The sequence below is a fragment of the Rhinatrema bivittatum genome, unplaced genomic scaffold (assembly GCF_901001135.1).
Source record: "Rhinatrema bivittatum unplaced genomic scaffold, aRhiBiv1.1, whole genome shotgun sequence".
NCBI classification, from domain to species: domain Eukaryota; kingdom Metazoa; phylum Chordata; class Amphibia; order Gymnophiona; family Rhinatrematidae; genus Rhinatrema; species Rhinatrema bivittatum.
Window position 1 is genome coordinate 43,793 of NW_021821277.1, and position 18,366 is coordinate 62,158.

Sequence of the window (18,366 nt, forward strand, 5' to 3'; positions counted from 1 at the left end):
TACTTTAAGAAATTAGCACCTACCCAAAGGCAGGCGCTAATTTCTCCGGGGTACCGGGAAAGTGCACAGAAAAGCAGTAAAAACTGCTTTTCTGTGCACCCTCCGACTTAATATCATGGCAATATTAAGTCGGAGGTCCCGAAAGTTTAAAAAAGTAAAAAAAAAAAAAAATTTGAAATAGGCCCGTGGCTTGAAAACCGGACGCTCAATTTTGCCGGCGTCCGGTTTCCGAACCCGTGGCTGTCAGCGAGCTCGAGAACTGGCACTGGCAAAATTGAGCGTCAGCTGTCAAACCTGCTGACAGCCGCCTCTTTTTACCGCCGGGCCTAATTTTAATAAATTAAAATACTGAATCGCGTGCACAGGAGAGTGGTCTGTATGCATGCGCTGGGAGAGCGGGCGCTCGTCCGCTCTCCCGCGTTTTTACTGTATCGGCCCGTTTATATTTGGGTAAAAAAATAATGATTCTGTTTTGCCACTTCTCATCAAGCTATATTGTTGGTTTTCAAAGGCTTTTGGCAACAGGGAACCCACAATATCTGGCCAATCTCCTGTGTCCCTAAATAGTTCATCTTCTGAGTTCCTGTCAACACGATCCGATTAAAATCCCAACTCCATTGAGGATTATTATTTTATTATTTATTAGGCTTGTTGAATCACAATTCTTACATATCAATGCGATGTACATAAATTAAAAAATAAGCTCACCCTTCAGATTGCTTTCAGTTATATAGTGTTGTCTATCCGGAATTGTATCCCTTTAGTAATCAGGAAGATAAATAATTATTTTAAATTCCATAAATTGAAGAATTGGCTGTTTTCTCATGCATTTGATGTTTAATTTTTTTAAATTTGTTTTCTTTTTTAACTTTAAAAAATGAATTTAATATTGGATTTATCAGTTTTTATTTCTTTGTACTTTTGTTTTTGAATATACTATTGATGCGTATTTTATTTTTATTTTGTAAACTGCTTTGATGATGATTATTATCATTTATTAGGTTTGTTGAATTGCAATTCTTACATAAGTATATCAATGTGATGTACATATATTAAAAATAAATATAAAATACATTAAAGCTAAAAGTAATGCAAACTATAGATTCAAAATCTAAAACTAAAATTAAAATATTGACTTAAAAAACAATGAAAATAAAAGAAGATTAAAAAAACAGATCCAAACTATAGTAAACTAAGGAAAGTAACATTAAATATATGTATAAATACTTAGAACATAGATATCTATAAAATCAGAGGAGCAGTTTATCTTGGAAGATCTTTGTGAAAAGGAAAGTTTTAAGGAACTTCCTAATGGGGTTATTTTCTAAAGGCTTATCGCATGTGAACAGGGCCTTTTCGCATGCAATATCATGCAAATTAGGGGGAGGGGAGGAGTCAGGGAGGGGCAGAGTCAGGGCAGGAAGGGGAGGAGTCGGGGAGGGCAGGGGCGGAGTCAGCGGTGTCTTCGCTGCCGGCGATAATGTTACTGTTGCGACCGTCACTGCCCGATGTCTCCACTACGCCCACCTTACCTCTTTGGTGACTCCCTCTTTGCCTGCTGGAAGTTTGGCTGCCGCGGTGTCATCGTGCCATTCTCATCCAGCGTCCCCAGACCGGCTAGACGCCATACTCCGCCATGTTTCCCAGCAGCCTAAGGGCGCACGCGTGGCGCGGCCCCAAATCAATTACCAGCAGTGGCGTGAACCTCAGGGGTGTCCCCCTGAGTGTGACGTCATCTCCACCGGAAATTTAAGGTCTCTGATATCGCTAACTAATCAAGTTAGCATAGAGTTTCCTTGCTACTCTGCCTCCTCGGACTTACCAGGGGTACCCGCTCATCGGGGGCCTCGCTTTCTCTTTCCTTTTCAGATCGCAGTCTGGAACTGGTACTCACTCCTCACTCCTCGATCCTCGAAGTCATCGCTGCCTACTACACCAGTGAGTTACCATCTCTCTCTCAGATTGTTCCCTGGAACCAGGTACTCACTCCTCGAGGGCCTTATCCTTTCCAACTCCTGGGCTGCTTCTAAGAGACTATTGTGTGAGTGTTACCATCAAGGACCTACTCCTGACCTCTGCATACCCTGCATATTCACTATATTCAGTTTCTCTACAGCTCAGTTATCCAGGATTGCTGTTCCAGTATCTGAGGGACTACAGCCCAGCCGGGTGTTCTAGCTCACTACTGCCACCTCTGGTGGTTCCATATACTGTCTAATAAAAGAACTAGTGTGTGTCTGTCTCCATACTCTGAGCCTGACCGGTGGTCCCTCTCGGGATCTTCCCCCGAGGGTGTGGTCATCTGCCACCGGCCCAAGGATCTACCCACAACTACCTCATACACTAACAGTTACAAACATTATCGTCGGCAGTAGGGCACCAAATAGCGCCACCTTTCATGGTGGCGCTATTCGGTGCGAAAGCTGGCAGCCCGCACACCGCCGTGGAGAGAAGGCTCCGGGCTTTCGCAGGCCCGCCCCCTCCACCCCCCGTTTTCGCAGGATTCATCATTCTGCGAAGAATGATGAATCCTGGCCTAAGTTTGGAATAGTTTATTTCAAGGTGTAATGCCAAAGGAAAAGAGTTCCGAAGACTGGGTGCCAGATAAGAAAGGCAGATTTCACAAGTGTATTCCAGTCTCAGTTTAGTGAGAGGAGAACTAGAAGTTCTAGTTGTGAGGAACATAGAGTACATGAGGTAAATATGGGAGAAGAATATTGGACAAATATGAAGGAATACCCAGCGAAAGGCCAATCTTGAACTGAATTCTATATGACACTGGAAGCTTATGAAGTTCAATGAGTAGTGGTGTGACGTGATCAAATTTCCTCTTACTGAAGATTATTTTAGCTGCTGTGTTCTGTACTGTTTGAAGTCTGTGAACTTGCTTGGAAAAGAGTTCATGTAGTATGGAATTGCAATAGTCTAGTCTATTGAGTATAAGAGAATGGGTGAGCGTTTTCAAGCCTTAATTTCTAAAAATGGTTTGAGTCTCTAATGAACCGTAAGAAAAAATAGGATCGCTGAATTAGGGAAGAAACATAGGAAGAGAACTGGAGTGAAGAATCTAGTTGTACCCCTAATGAAATGACTGTATTCTTCAGAGGTATTGGAGTTCCAGCCATGATAGGAGTAGGTAAGTCCACTGGATCTTTATTTCTGGTTAACTAAACGGCCTTAGATTTTTCAGAATTAACTTTAAGTTTAGAGGACCAAAGTCAAGTGGTTATCCTCAGAGAGGCAAATATTAAATGATTCTATATTGATTAGCAGGTAATTAGCAGTTAATCAAATAATACAAAATAATTATAATAATAATTGTGCACAGTATTCTATGAGGTACCATCAAGGACAATATCACCTCTTTTTTCTGTTGAACATTCCTCCTTCTATGCACACAAGCATCTTTCTGGCTCGTGCCATCATCTTATCCACCTATTTGGCCACTTTAAGAACATCAGATAGGACCATTCCCAGATCCTGCTCTTGTTTCAAGTTTAGAAGAATTTCACCTCTTATACTTGCCTTTGGTTTTTGCAATCCAAATTCATGACCTGCATTTTGTTAACTTTATATCGTAACTGCTCCTCATGGTTTCCATACCTTCCTGGGGGTCTAACCTTTGCAGCATTGGGCCTGGGTATGAGCCCCAGCCTAGGCCGAGGCCCAGGCATTGAGACCCAGCCACTGGGTCAAGCCGAAGTCACGGCGACCTACTGTGCCCTTGGCCTACACAAAGATTAAGGCTCTGGCCTGGGCCTTGGCCAAAGCCAACAGATTCCACTGGGGTCCAAGGCATCAGCCATGTCTCCACTGAGACCCTGGCATCGCACTTGGGCTTAGGCTGAGGCTCCTGCTTTATGCCTTGGCCTAGGCCCTAGGCAAGGCCCCGGCTTCAGGCCTAGGCCGAGGTGCAAGCGTTGCACTTGGGCATAGGCTGCGATCCTTGCTTTGGGTCTCAGTCCTATGCCCTAGGCAAGGCCCCAGCTATAGGGCCTAGGACCTAGGCCTGAATCTTTATTTATTTATTTTATTTATTTATTTATTATTTTTGTTTATACCGAGTTTCATGATAGGCATCACATCAACCCGGTTTACAAATAACAATGTGTGTAAAGTATAGCGTAACGTAATAAATATTCCAATACAACTGTGAACTTTAAATACAGAGGAATCACTTAGAAGGTGTGAGAAAAAAAAGAATCAATTAGAATCAAATAGAATCAATTAGAATCAAAAAGAATCAATTAGAAGGTGTGAGAAAAAAAAAAGGTCTTTAGTTTAAAAAGAAATGAATGAATATGATTCATTTCATTCGGGGGGCCCCAGATTTGTTTCCTTTGTGAGGACCCCCGATTCATTTCAGGTCCCTGCCGAATGAAATGAATTTGCCTTATTCGTCACGTTTTGCAGTTTCATTTTAAACAAATGCATATCTCTATAAGTCGTCTATGTAGACCTGTGTCAAATAGCTAGTAATTAATATAGAGAAGACAGAATTCCTTCATTTAGAAAGGGAAAAAAAATATGGAGATCTCACACAACCCTATCACACTCAATAACAGCAAACAAATAATACTTGCAGAGAAAGTACGAAACCTAGGAGTAATAATAGACACAGAACTAAGCTTAAAACAACATATATCCATAAAAGTAAAGGAAGGATACGCCAAACTCATGGTCCTCAGAAAACTTAAACCACTCCTATCATCCGCCAACTTTCGATCAGTACTGCAAGCGCTAATATTTGCAAGCACTGACTATTGCAATACCCTTCTACTAGGTTTACCATACACCTCCATAAGACCACTACAAATATTGCAGAACACAGCTGCAAGAGTATTAACTGGAAAAAGGAAAAGAGACCACATTACGAAAACACTGGCTGAATTGCACTGGCTTCCCATTGAACAAAGAATACAGTACAAAACACTATGCACCATACACAAATTAATACACAACGAAAATGCAGACTGGCTTAACACAGCCCTTCGTGTACACATCCCCAACAGAAATCTAAGATCAGCCAACAAAGCACTTCTAACGATTCCATCAGTCAAAACAGCAAGACTAACCCAGGTAAGAGAGAGAGCGTTATCCTTAGCGGGACCCATACTATGGAACTCCATACCCTTGGAATTAAGACTACAACGAGAAAACAAAACGTTCAGAAAAAATCTAAAAACTTGGCTATTTAAACAAGCCTTTCAAAAAGAGAAGGGAGAATAGATTCCAGGGAATTGCAAGGTTCAAACCAGGGAAGTGCGAGATACAAAACACCCACACAAACAGGAATCACTAAGGGTGTACGTTTTTAATTGAATTCATCACTAAAGGAAAAGTTAAATCTATAGAATGAGTCCCAGACTCAAAACTGCTATAGAATTGACCTGGACACAATAGTCATCACACTCATTTAATAACTAGCATTGATTAAAAACTATGTTACCGAACCTAATGGCACCTGTGTAAACTGTTAGATTTTAATAAAATTACTTTTTGTGCCTTACTGTAAACCGTTGTGATGGTATCCACCTTAATGACGGTATAGAAAAGATTTAAAATAAATAAATAAAATAAATAAATATAAGAAGTAAAATATAAGACCTGCACGTGGGCACATATGTGTGTGCATTTGCCGACGCATGCACATGGCTGCAGCAATTTTCTAACATATGCGCATACATGCGCGTTATACCATCAGCTATAATTGCGTACGTGTGCACGATTTTATATTCACATGCGCATATGGCGACTTGAGTATGTAAGTAGAGGGAATTTTAGTAGCTATGCACACTGATGCAATTACCTGTTTCCCCAGTTTGTTTCCAGTTCTGCCCATTAAAGGAGAGGATTTCCTAAACCCCCTAGCTAACTTGCCTCTCTTTTACCCTACTAGCCGTGAGCCTTAGCATCCCGATGACTAGCCTAATTTTTTTGTTACACGACTTACACACATAACAAAAGTAAAGTTACACAGTAGGGGACGCCGTAAATACTTACGCACAGACTTCATGTTGCAGTTCCGTCCTGCCCATGTCATGCCCATGCTCGGCCCAGACCACACCTACGCCCCACCCCTTTTGGTGAGAAAAAATGTTATGGGGCGGATTTTCAGAGCCCTGCTCGCCTAAATCCGCCCAAAACCGGGCTGATTTAGGCGAGCAGGGCCCTGCGCGCCGGTGAGCCTATTTTACATAGGCCTACCGGCGCGCTCAGAGCCCCGGGACTCGCGTAAGTCCCGGGGTTCTCCGAGGGGGGCGTGTCGGGGGCGGGCCCGGTCGTTGCGGCGTTTAGGGAGCGTGTCGGCAGCGTTTTGGGGGGTGGGTACGGGGGCGTGGCTACGGCCCGGGGCGGTCCGGGGGCATGGCCGCGCCCTCCGTGCCCGCCCCCAGGTCGCGTCCCGGCACGCAACAGGCCCGCTGGCGCGCGGGGATTTACTTCTCCCTCCGGGAGGCGTACATCCCTGGAGAAAGGTAAGGGGGGGGTGTAGACAGGGCCGGGCGGGTGGGTTAGGTAGAGGAAGGGAGGGGAAGGTGAGGGGAGGGCGTTAGAGGATTCCCTCCAAGGCCGCTCCGATTTCGGAGCGGCCTTGGAGGGAACGGGGGTAGGCTGCGCGGCTCGGTGCGCGCCGGCTATACAGAATTCATAGCCTTGCGCGCGCCGATCCAGGATTTTAGTGGATACGCGCGGCTCCGCGCGTATCTACTAAAATCCAGCGTACTTTTGCTTGCGCCTGATGTGCCAGCAAAAGTACGCCTATTCGCGTTTTTGAAAATCTACCCCTATGTGTGTACCAGGAGAAACGTGTGTATCTGCACAGGTTTTAAAATCCATGCAGCATGCACCAGGCCAAGTCCACACGTGTATCTCCCAGCTTTGGCACATGTAGGGCTCTCAAAATTGACCAGTAAGTGCACTACATCTAGTGCTCTTTCTGATTCAACTCTCTGGTCAACCAATCAAGAAATTGATCACATTCTTCAGACAAAATCTATCCCTGATAAAACCATTCTGCCTCAGAACTTGTAATTCATTGGCTTCCAGAAATTGCACTATTCACTGTTTTTAGCAGTTTCCATTAATTTACGCACTACAAAAGGGTCAGACTAATCGGCATGCAGTCGCTTCTTCCTTACTTCCACTTTATAAATTCTAAAGCAATGGTACCAAAACTCTGGTTCTCAAGGGACACAACTGGCCTGGTTTTCTGGATAAGCAAAATACATAAGTTAACTATAAACCCAGCTGTCCTGAATAAACTGGAATCTTTGTAGGTCAGAATAGATTTTAAAAGACCAATAAATAAGAGGCTTTAGTATGTGAACTTTAAGAAGATTCATCTGAAGGCAAAGACCTATGTGGTCTCCAAAGCTCACTATTTACTGCAAAAATTGATTTGTTTTATCTTTAAATGGGTATTACACCTACGAAGTGTATACAATACCTTAAAACTGTGGAGTATTTTCTACAGCAGGAAAGGCTGTACCTCCTCTATGTTGCTTGGAAAGGGCAGTGCATTTATTTTTATGGAGGTGGGGCAGGCAGTAAGTAAACAAAAAAGAGAGAAGAATTTCCCAAAAATTGAAGTCTTCAAGCAAATGAAGTGATATAGAGTGAAATGTTAAATAGTGCAAAGTAAATTTTCAAAATGAATTTAAAAGAGCAAAACAGAAAAGGTTACATGCATTTTTCAAGGCTTAGATACTAAACTGCACAATTTGTTCACAAAAGAAAGCAATAAAAAAAACACATGCAAAATGGCGTAAATGCACAAAAATACTAATTTTGGTGTTTCGTGCTTTTTTTCACATTGGACTCTTTTGCAAAAAAAGAAAACAACTTGCAAAATTGCCCTCTTGCAATTAAAATATTTTCATGCCTAGTCTGTGAGAGCTTTGGGGTAGATTTTCAAAGGGTGCGTGCATAAGATACTCGCGCAACCCCCAAAAACATCCCCCATAGCACGCGCCGAGCCTATCTTGCATAGGCTCGGCGGCGCGCGCAAGCCCCGGGACGCGCGCATTGTCCCGGGGCTTCGAAAAATGGGTGCTCCGGGGTGGTGGCCACAGTCCGGGTGGCGTGTCTGGGGGCATAGCTGCGGTCCGGGGGCGTGACCGAGTTGCCCCGACACAGCAGCCTGTGTCAGGGCCTGGCCAGCCAGCACACGCAAGTTATGCCTGCCTCGGGAAGGCGTAACTTTCTCAACAAAGGTAGGGGGGGATTTAGTTAGGGCTGGGGGGTGGGATAGGTAGGGGAAGGGAGGGAAAGGTGGGGGGGGGGGGCCGGAGAAAAAAGTTCCCTCCGAGGCCGCTCTGAAATTGGAGTGGCATCGGAGGGAACGGAGGCAGGTGCTCGGCTCGGCACGCGGCAGTGTTGCTAATTGCTGCATCCCCAGCGCGTGCCGACCCTGGATTTAAACATGCGTGCGCAGCAGTGCGCGCATGTTATAAAATTGGGCGTAGATTGTTTCGCGCGTGGGTGTGCGAACAAATCTACGCCCGCGCATATGTTTTAAGATCTGCCCCTTGCCCTATGCGTACATGTGATAGTTTACTAAAATCCTGAGTTACTGATCTGTTGCAATGCAATATCATGCAAAGCAGCTCATTAATTCAGAATTGAGCGAAACCTGCCACATGAAGATATCTTTGCAAGCTGTTTTTTTGAAAAAAGATAACTACATCTCAAGGCAATGCTATCTTATTGGCCATGTCCCACAGATACATTCTTGTGAAAGTCTGCTGTGGATCTCTTTTGCCACCAATAGCAAACTTTCACTAAATTGTGGGAAATCCTGTAGATCAGTACACTGGCCCTTAATCTTAATTTAGTCTAATGGTCAGGGTTCCATAAGGGACTATTATATATCAAAAGGATGATTCAATCTTGCTTTTACCTAGTAACATACATGGATTTCAAAGTTCTACTTTAGAGAAATAAGAAGTATTAGTACATGCAAACAATGGAATAAATCTGCAGCTGAACCTGCATAAAGATGCAGAACAGAACCAGCTGGGGATCCTGCTTATGGTGAATGATGTCACCAGAACTATCAAAAAGAATACACTGACCTTATTCACAAAGGACACTTCCCATGATGTGCCAACTGGAAAGATCTTACTGAATAAGGCCTTCGAGGCTCATGTTGTAAAGAATGCTACTATCAGCCATTAACACACATTACTTTTCTAAAACAGCCCATGTTAATGATATGCAAATGAGTTTTACATTAATTTGCTAGCAATAAATTTATGTTAAACACAAATTTCTAGCACAAAAACTTATCTACCTCCTTCTGAACTGTGACTAAGGTTAACACAGACCTGTTAACAAAAAACCTTAGTCATTTGCAAGTTGTTAACATGCATTTTTCTTGTGCTAGTAGGTATTATAACACTTGCATTGCTAATTTACACATGTTAAAAGCACTGTTTAATGCACATAAATTAATCATAAACTAAATTTTGCATGCCAACAGAGCTTGTAACACATTCTAATGCTTGTGATAGTATTAGCACAACTTTAGGGCATTTATCCCACAGAGAAAAAGATTTATTGCTTTGATAATCCGCTGGGCTGAAAGCCAGGAACTCAAAAGGTTTATTCGTGTTGAAAACCAGTTTAAGCTGGGTAAATTCATTTCTTTTTAAAATATGGCTCCTTTATCCAGCTAAATATTTGCAGGTAATTTTGCTACCCCGATTTAGCCCAGGAATTTTAGGAGTACGTTCTTTAGATTTATCTAGGAAGCATGATATTCAAATATGTTGCCTTAAAATTGGTGTAGACAAAACCTGTCCACACCAAATTACAGCTCAAAATCCGACCACACCAATTTTGTGCAGCCAAATTTATGCAAATATTCAGCAGCACTTTTTAATGGATAAGTGTGGCTGAATATCCCTGCTAAAAGTAATCAGGAACATTTATTTTTCAATATCAAACCCATTGGTGTCTATCCAACACTAAAATACCTGCTGGTGCTATAAATTTTTAATACGTAAATCCTTTTTTCAAAAACTATTCACTATTCCTTCTGTACTTCTTAAATAGGGAAAAGATACTTTTCCAACCTTCCTTCTTCTTTTACCTGTCCTTAAAAGACTGCAACCTGTAAACATGGTAAACTTTAGGCGTCAACCAAAGCCAATGGACAGTCAAAATATTTCTGCTTTAAAGCAAACTCTGCATTCTTAAAACTTTCAAGGTTTTTTAAAACGACCAGCGTGGAAATATTCTGTGCAAAGTAAGAGACAAGCTGTGCAGACTTACAGCAAAGTAAATGGCATAAAAAACTATTTGATAGTGAATAATTAGAAACTTACTGTTTGGTGACAGAATGTCTACATCTGTGTAACATACTTGTGGCTAGTCAGATGCATCCTGTAGATATTATGGGTATCTATAGATAAAACATATTTAAAATGAATATGCATGCAAGCACGCCAACTACAACTTCTATTCAAAAATAAAATGAGTTGAAAAAAAACAGTCATGTTGTCGGTCCTTACAGTTTTTAATCAATGGCTTTCCCGTTGTTTAATTTAACTGTTAAAGTAGCAAATTATAGTTAATTATTACACACTAACTTTAAATGGGTGCCCACCAGCTGTACAGGAAGTATAAGATGTTATACATTACAAAAGTCATGCAGCGCAGTAATTGGATAATAAAAAGGCCCTTTTTGTTGGCCCTACACAAAAGCGTGCTGTCGGCATTTTTCTCCACACATGTTAATGTTTTTAACTAATGCCTGAACAAGTGGGGTTTCCCACCTACAATAATGAATTCAAGATAATAAAAAATTCAAACCAAAATAATTATTGTATTTTAACATTTTTTTAGAAAATCCTAACGATAATTCAATAAATTGAAAAATAAACCACAAAACCCAGTTAAACAAATAAAAACTAAATAAATAAAAGGCCAGTAGTCAAATGTTATATTCTGTCACTTGGAAGAGAACTTCTAATACATTCAGTAAAATAAGCACAAGGTTTCCAGCAATGTATTTAGCCAATAAATGATCTGTAATAATGGAATGAATCTTTCAAAGGAGGTTAAGCGTGTAAAGTAACATTACTATCGAAGCAATTTTCAAAGGCTCACTTACTCGAGTAAAGTGTGTTTACCGTGCAAAACCCAATTTTAAGGGAGTAATGTTTTTTAAAATCCTGCCCAAAGGAGCCCAATTCCCATAGTCATTTATGAACACAAAATCTGGTTTTCATATGCAATATATGGCTCCTTACATCAAAGTATGCATGTAACCCGGTTTTATGTGTGCTTTACATGAACAACCTGAAGCTGTTGTGTGAGTTGGCACTTACATGCAAACTTGTTGATTTTAAAAGTATGGGCTTGACATTCAAAAGCATTTAGCTGCTTAAAACTGGGTTTTACAGGCCTAAATGTATTCTACCTGTGTAAGTTGGCTTTTGAAGTTGCTACAATACTATGTTACATTTATATGTGTAATTCCTTTGAAAATTCATCTGTATGAATGTAGGTGTAACGGTGCACAGGTTCTGCCCGCCGCGGAAGAGGGTACCTAGCCACGTATGCACAAATCTGCCAAGCAAATGTATGTGCACACATCACTTTGAAAATCCTTTTTAAAGTCAGCATGTACAGTGCATTTAGTGCTATGCAGGAGCTATAAAATTACTCTCAAAAGGATCATTTTTCAAATATACGCATTTGTATGTGTAGGTGATGCCAGTTGCATACTAAGGGGGTGTGGAGGGCCCTGGGTGTCAGCCAAGAGGGGGGGGGGGTGCCAGCCGGGAGGTCAGCGGCCGTGAGCAAGCCCATCCCATTCGTGGCAGGCTCCTGGACTGCGAGCGGAGCCAATCTCACTCGCTGCACAAGAAGAGAGAGGCCTCTGGGCTGTGTAGCAGTGGAAGAAGGACTGTTGGAAGCACTGGGCAGGCGCCCAGAGTGCCACGGGTCTGGAACTGGCAGCTGCATATCCTTTCTTCTTCACATCTGTGCAACCAGGAAAAGGCTAGTGGTGGGTCCATGCTGACGGAAAAATAGTAAGGTCATGCAGTCGCGGCCCAAAGCAAAAATGTTTCGGGTCACAGTGAAAAGGCAGCATTGGCATTTGAGTGGGTGAAGAGTGGGTGAAGAGTGGGTGACTCGCCAGAATGATGGCTATTGACACAATACCCTTATTAAATAAACATACACATGCTTACTGTGACTCCTACATCGCTCTAAGCTTCAACAGCAAGAGGGTAATGGAAAAAGGATTTGCACTCATAAAGAGGGGAGTAGCGGCTTGTTACGGCGGTTTACTACCCCAAACCAATATGGCCTGATACTTCACTTTTCAATGCATATACAGCATAGCTCTCTGCTTCAATGACAGGGGAAGAAGAATAACTGATACTTCACACATCCCAGCAGAGCTCTCTGCCTACAACGGCAAAGGAGAGAAAAGGGTTCGCACTCAAAACGCGGGGAGTAGCTGGCTTGTTACGGCAGTTACTACCCCCAAACCAAATGTGCCTGATTACTTCACTTTCCATGCATATCCAGCATGGTTCTCTGCTGCATCGGCATGGGAGGAAAGACTGATACACCACGCATTTCCAGCATAGCCTCTCTGCTTCAACGGCAGGGGGAAAAAAAAAAACAAACAAAAACAACAAAACCTGATGCTTCCACGCATATCCTGCATAGCTTCAACGCACAGGGGTGAAGAAAAAAAAAAGGATTCGCAATCACAAAGCGAGGAGTAGCTGGCTTGTTACGGCGGTTACTACCCCAACAAATGTGCCTGATACTTCACTTTCAAGGCATATCCCGCATGGCTCTCTGCTTCTACAGCAGGGGAGAAGAAAAAAAAAAACCACAAGAGCTGTACAACCTAGTCTAGGTAAAACAAATAAGCATGGGTGTAGCTTGCTTATCGCAGCGGTTACTGCCCCTACTACCCCTAACTAATCAAGCTAGATATTTTCACTTGCATGCAGCTCCATCACTGATCCTCTACATTAATGGTTGGGGGGGTGTAAGGGGAATAGAACAAGGAGCTAAGAGTAAAGATAAGAATGAGAGAAAAAATGTGTGAGGCTCTGCTGGGCAGACTGGATGGGCCATTCGGGTCTTCTCTGCCGTCATTACTATGTTTCTATGTTTCTATGAGTGCACGTGGAGCAACAAGAGCGCTGATTCCCCCTCCCAACCATGAGTGCAGGAAGCAGAGCTGCACTAGCCCCAGTACGGCTTCAAGAAAATGAAGAGTCCCTGTCTGTTGCAGGGGCTGAAGGAGGAAGCTGCTGCTTCTGATGGGGAGCGAGGTAGGAGGAAATGTGAGAGAGTGTTTTTGTGTATGTGTGTGTGTGAGCATGTCTGTGTATGTCTGTCTGTCTGGAATAGTGTGTGTGTGTGTGTGTATGGGAGTCTGTGTGTGAGAGAGGGAGCCTCTGTGAAGGGGTATGTGTGCAAAGGAGAGAGGGCATCTGTGTGAGGGAGAGGAGAACCGGAGATCACTGGGGGGGGGGGGGGGGGATAGAGAAGTAAATTTGGAGGGGGGAAGTGGGATGGAGAAATGAATCGGAGGGGAGGGGGTGCCAAAGGAAGTATCCACCCCGGGTGCCAAATACTTTAGGTATACCACTGGGTGATGCTATATGGATGGATTTATAAGGAAAAGAACTGAATCAATATTTAACATGTAAAACGCAATTTAAATTTTAAACTGGATTCCTAGCTAGAGTTGGAGTCTTAAATATTTGGTACAGGATTATATGCCGAATATATAAGGGAAGGGCAATTTTCAAAAAGTCAGGGTACATGGCTTTTGAAAACTGCACAGATCTCAGCAGTGTAACAGCAAATGCAGGGATCAACAATGTGTGTAATGTTACATGGGTTAGGAGGAGGCATTCCTGGGGGCAAGATCAAGTTGGGGGAAAGAAATAATGCACACAGATCACATTATCAAATCTATCAGCTTAATTTTAAAAAGCATTTACACACTTAAAATTGGATTTTATATGTGTAAATGCACTTTACTTGAGTAACTGGGCTTTTCAAAATTGCTACAATAAATGCCATTGATTATCCATAGGATTTACTTACATAACTGTACCTTACTCGAGTAAATTACGGACAAAAGAAAAAAGGCGGAGGCATTCTATTTGCAGCCAAGAAAGAGCTGAGATTCACCCAACTCCCAGCCATGTCTGATTCCAAACTAGAATTAGGCCTATTCAAAACCAACCGACTCCAAATCCTCCTCGTTTACGCTCCGCCAGAACTTCTTGATTCAGACGCCTCTCCCATCATAGAAATCATTGCAAAACACAGTAATCTGGACTCCCCAGCTATGATCCTAGGAGATTTCAACCTCCATGTTGATAACTCAAAACTCAAAACCAACTGTGAGGCCTTTCTCACCTCCCTTTCAGCTATGGGCTTCAAGCAGATTATCAACAAGCCCACCCACAAAGCTGGCCACACCCTGGACCTTATTTTCATAAACTCTGGACTCACTCACTCATCCCACCCCAAATGCACTTCAGTCCCCTGGTTGGACCACTCCTTAATCTCCTCCACCTTCACAATGACAGAAATCCCCAAAACTCACCCCCTTCAATCCTTGTTTCTCTATAGGAGATCATGCTCGTCTGATGTCCTCAGCAATCACCTGGCCAAAGAACTTCCTCACATAGACCTCTCAAACCCCAACTCAGCTCTACTATCCTGGAGCAACATCACAGAGACAGTAGCAAATAAATTATGTCCACTAACAACTAAAAAAATTAATCCCACCTCTCAAAGGAGACAACCGTGGTTCACCAATGAACTCCGAAAACTTAAACAAAGCCTCAGACAGAAAGAAAACTAATGGCACAAAGCCCCATGCCCCAGCACACTATCCGCTTACAAATCTGCCCTCCACCTCTACAGGAACTCCACCTTATGGTCAAAAAGGGATTTCTACGCTCTAAGGATTCACGACCTCATTTTCGACGCTAAAGCACTATTCTCCCACGTATCCAAACTAACACAAACTAGCGCACCATCTATTCCTAACGACCAAGCACAATCCAAAGCCGACAAACTGGCATTCTTCTTCCAAAGCAAAATCTCCAACCTCTTAACTCTCCTACCCCCTTGCCCCACCTCTTCTACTAGCTCCTACCATCTCCCAAATAAAGGATTCTCTCTTGAATCGTTTGAACCCATTACTGCCCTGGAGATTCAAACTCTATTAAAGAAAATAAAACCTTCTACCCATCCCTACGACCAAATCCCAACAAAACTACTCCTGCTAGTACCTGACACCATTTCCAAACCTCTAGCTGATATCATAAACTGCTCGTTATCACAAGGAATCTTCCCAGTCGCCCTAAAACTTGCCTCTCTTAAACCTCTTCTAAAAAAACCGAACTTGGACCCAAAGGAACCCAATAACTACTGCCCTATCTCAAATCTACCTTTTGTAGCCAAGCTTATAGAAAAACTAGTCAACTCTCAACTTTCAGATTACTTCGAAGATCACAAAATTCTGCACCCAACCCAATACAGGTTCCGTAAGGCACTAAGCACCGAAACCCTACTCATCTCTCTGCCTGATCACCTCATCATGGGTTTGGACAAAGGACAATCCTTTTTACTAATTCTCCTTGATCTCTCGGCGGCTTTCGACACCGTAAACTACTCCTGCCTCCTCAACCGACTATCTGACTTTACTTGGTTCAAATATTTCCTCAGAAACAGAGGCTATAAAGTCAGAATCAACAATAAAGAGTCCCCTCGCTTCAATTCATCACTAGGAGTTCCTCAGGGTTCCTCCCTGTCCCCCACTCTCTTCAACATTTATCTCCTTCCCCTCTGTCAGCTGCTAACTAACTTTAAACTAAAACACTTCCTATATGCCGACAACGTGCAAATCTTGATCCCCATTACAGAATCCATTACAAAAACACTCAAGCACTGGGAAAATAATCTCCGAGAGATCAACCTCCTCCTCTCTAACCTAAACCTGATACTCAATTCAGCTAAGACGGAACTCCTCCTCATTTCCCCGGATGATAGTGATACTCCTCAAAGGTCACTCACCAATACCTTTGTCACCCAAGCAAGAGACCTGGGAGTATTAATCGACAACCGTCTGAATTTAAAAGCATTCGTCAACCACACAACCAAGGACTGCTTCTATAAACTGCAGGTACTAAAAAGAATTAAACCACTTCTTCACTTTCAAGACTTCAGAACTGTCCTCCAAGCTGTAGTATTCTCCAAGATAGACTACTGCAACTCCATTTTGCTAGGTCTCCCCACCTCCTCCATCAAACCTCTTCAGATGCTTCAAAACGTGGTGGCCAGAATCCTTACAAACTCCTGAAGAAGAGACCTCATCTCTCTCATTCTCAAAAATCTACACTATCAATACATTTCAGAATTCCACACAAGTCCCTCACCATCATCCACAAAACCATCCACAACCAAGCTCCTCTCAACCTTCAATTCCCACTCAGACTACACACCTCATCCAGACCTGTCATAGAAGCCTATAGAGGATCCCTGCATGCCCCCTCAACCAAATCCACACACCATCTAGCATCCAGAGAACGGGCTTTCTCTACAGAGGGACCAACCATATGGAATGCTATTCCCCCTGAACTCAGACAAGAACCCTGCCTGGTGACTTTTAGAAAAAGGCTTAAGACTTGGTTATTTAAACAAGCCTTTCCAGAAACTCACTGATTCAACATAGCAATCATTACTGTACATTCAGCACAATGTAAATAATTGCTCTTCTTGCCGTTGAGTTTCTTATGCTTTGTTCTTCCCCCAGTTCCAGCACCCCTGTTTTATTGTAACTTCTGCTTCACTTCACTTTGTTAATATCTAAGGTTATTGTACCCCCGTTCTATGTAGACGACATGATATGATTGTATCATGAATGCCAGTATAGAAAAGCACCAAATAAATAAATAAAATAAATAAATGGCTTTTGAAAATTGTACGCTAGTATTTACATTTACATATGTAACTCCTTTTAAAATTCAACTGTATGTGCATCATTTCAAAGGGAAAACTTACCCCCAGAAAAAGCAGGTACAAATCTCTGTGGGTACTTTTTCCCAAGGTAATTTTCAGAAGGAAACTACCAAGATCATTTATCATTTCGCATTAGGAATGCGATAAGAGTAATAACAAGGGCAGGGAAAAGTTTTTATCACACATGCCATGTGCATGAGTGAGAGAGAGAGAGAGAGCACATCTGTATAGAAATCAATATGTTACTCTCTATTTATACCACTGTAAGAGGAGATACTTTTATCTCAGTGTGGGGTTTTGGGGGGGGGTTACATACACAGTCAGAGGTACGAACAGCAAAGTTTATTTATTTATTTATTGATTGATTTTTATATACCGTCATTCGGTCAAGCCATCACAACGGTTTACAAATGTCACAGCATCAGTAAATACATCAAGTAAATAAACTATAAATTAAAAGGCTTATTACATTAATAGTAAGGATACAATAAATACTCAGTAAAATTAAGAGTAAAAGAATGTTAAAAAATATTAAGGTCAGAGAGGTCATAAGAGGCGGGGGTATGTTACGTATTGTATTGTTTCAGATTTTATCTTGTTGTGAATCCTCAAATGCTTTACTGAATAACCAAGTTTTCAAATTAGATCTGAATAACTTGGGGTTTGGTTGTGTGCATAAGGAAACCGGTAATGAGTTCCAGATTTTGGGGTCTGCTATGGAGATAGCTCTTTTTCGTACGTCGGATAAATGAGTCGTTATTATCGAGGGAATTGTTAAAAGGCCTTGACCGGCGGAACGAAGATTTCTACCTGGGACATGAAGCCTGATTGCTGCATTTAGACAATCTGTTTGCTCATCATTAATGATCTTATATAGTAAACAAAGTACTTTAAATTCAATGCGCTGTTTTATTGGAAGCCAATGTAGAGATATCAGTGCCAGGAAAAATAGTGGAAAGTGTTCTAAACATCAAAATCACAGAACATATAGAAAGACATGGTTTAATGGAACAAAGTCAGCATGGCGTTACCCAGGGCAAGTCTTGCCTCACAAATCTGCTTCACTTTTTGAAGGAGTTAATAAACATGTGGATAAAGGTGAACCGGTAGATATAGTATACTTGGATTTTCAGAAGGCATTTGACAAAGTTCCTCATGAGAGGCTTCTAGGAAAAGTAAAATGTCATGGGATAGGTGGCGATGTCCTTTCGTGGATTGCAAACTGGCTAAAAGACAGGAAACAGAGAGTAGGATTAAATGGGCAATTTTCTCAGTGGAAGGGAGTGGACAGTGGAGTGCCTCAGGGATCTGTATTGGGACCCTTACTTTTCAATATATTTA

At 42.2% G+C, this 18,366-nt stretch overlaps 1 long non-coding RNA gene across 1 annotated transcript in view; it reads right to left on the reverse strand.

Annotated features, from left to right (window-relative positions):
• Positions 1-10,382, reverse strand: part of LOC115082574 — a 30,487-nt gene extending 20,105 nt beyond the window's left edge. The window contains exon 1 of the long non-coding RNA XR_003854199.1: positions 10,329-10,382. This is a non-coding gene — a long non-coding RNA (uncharacterized LOC115082574). The remainder of the gene's footprint in view (positions 1-10,328) is intronic.
• Positions 10,383-18,366: the final 7,984 nt, after the last annotated feature.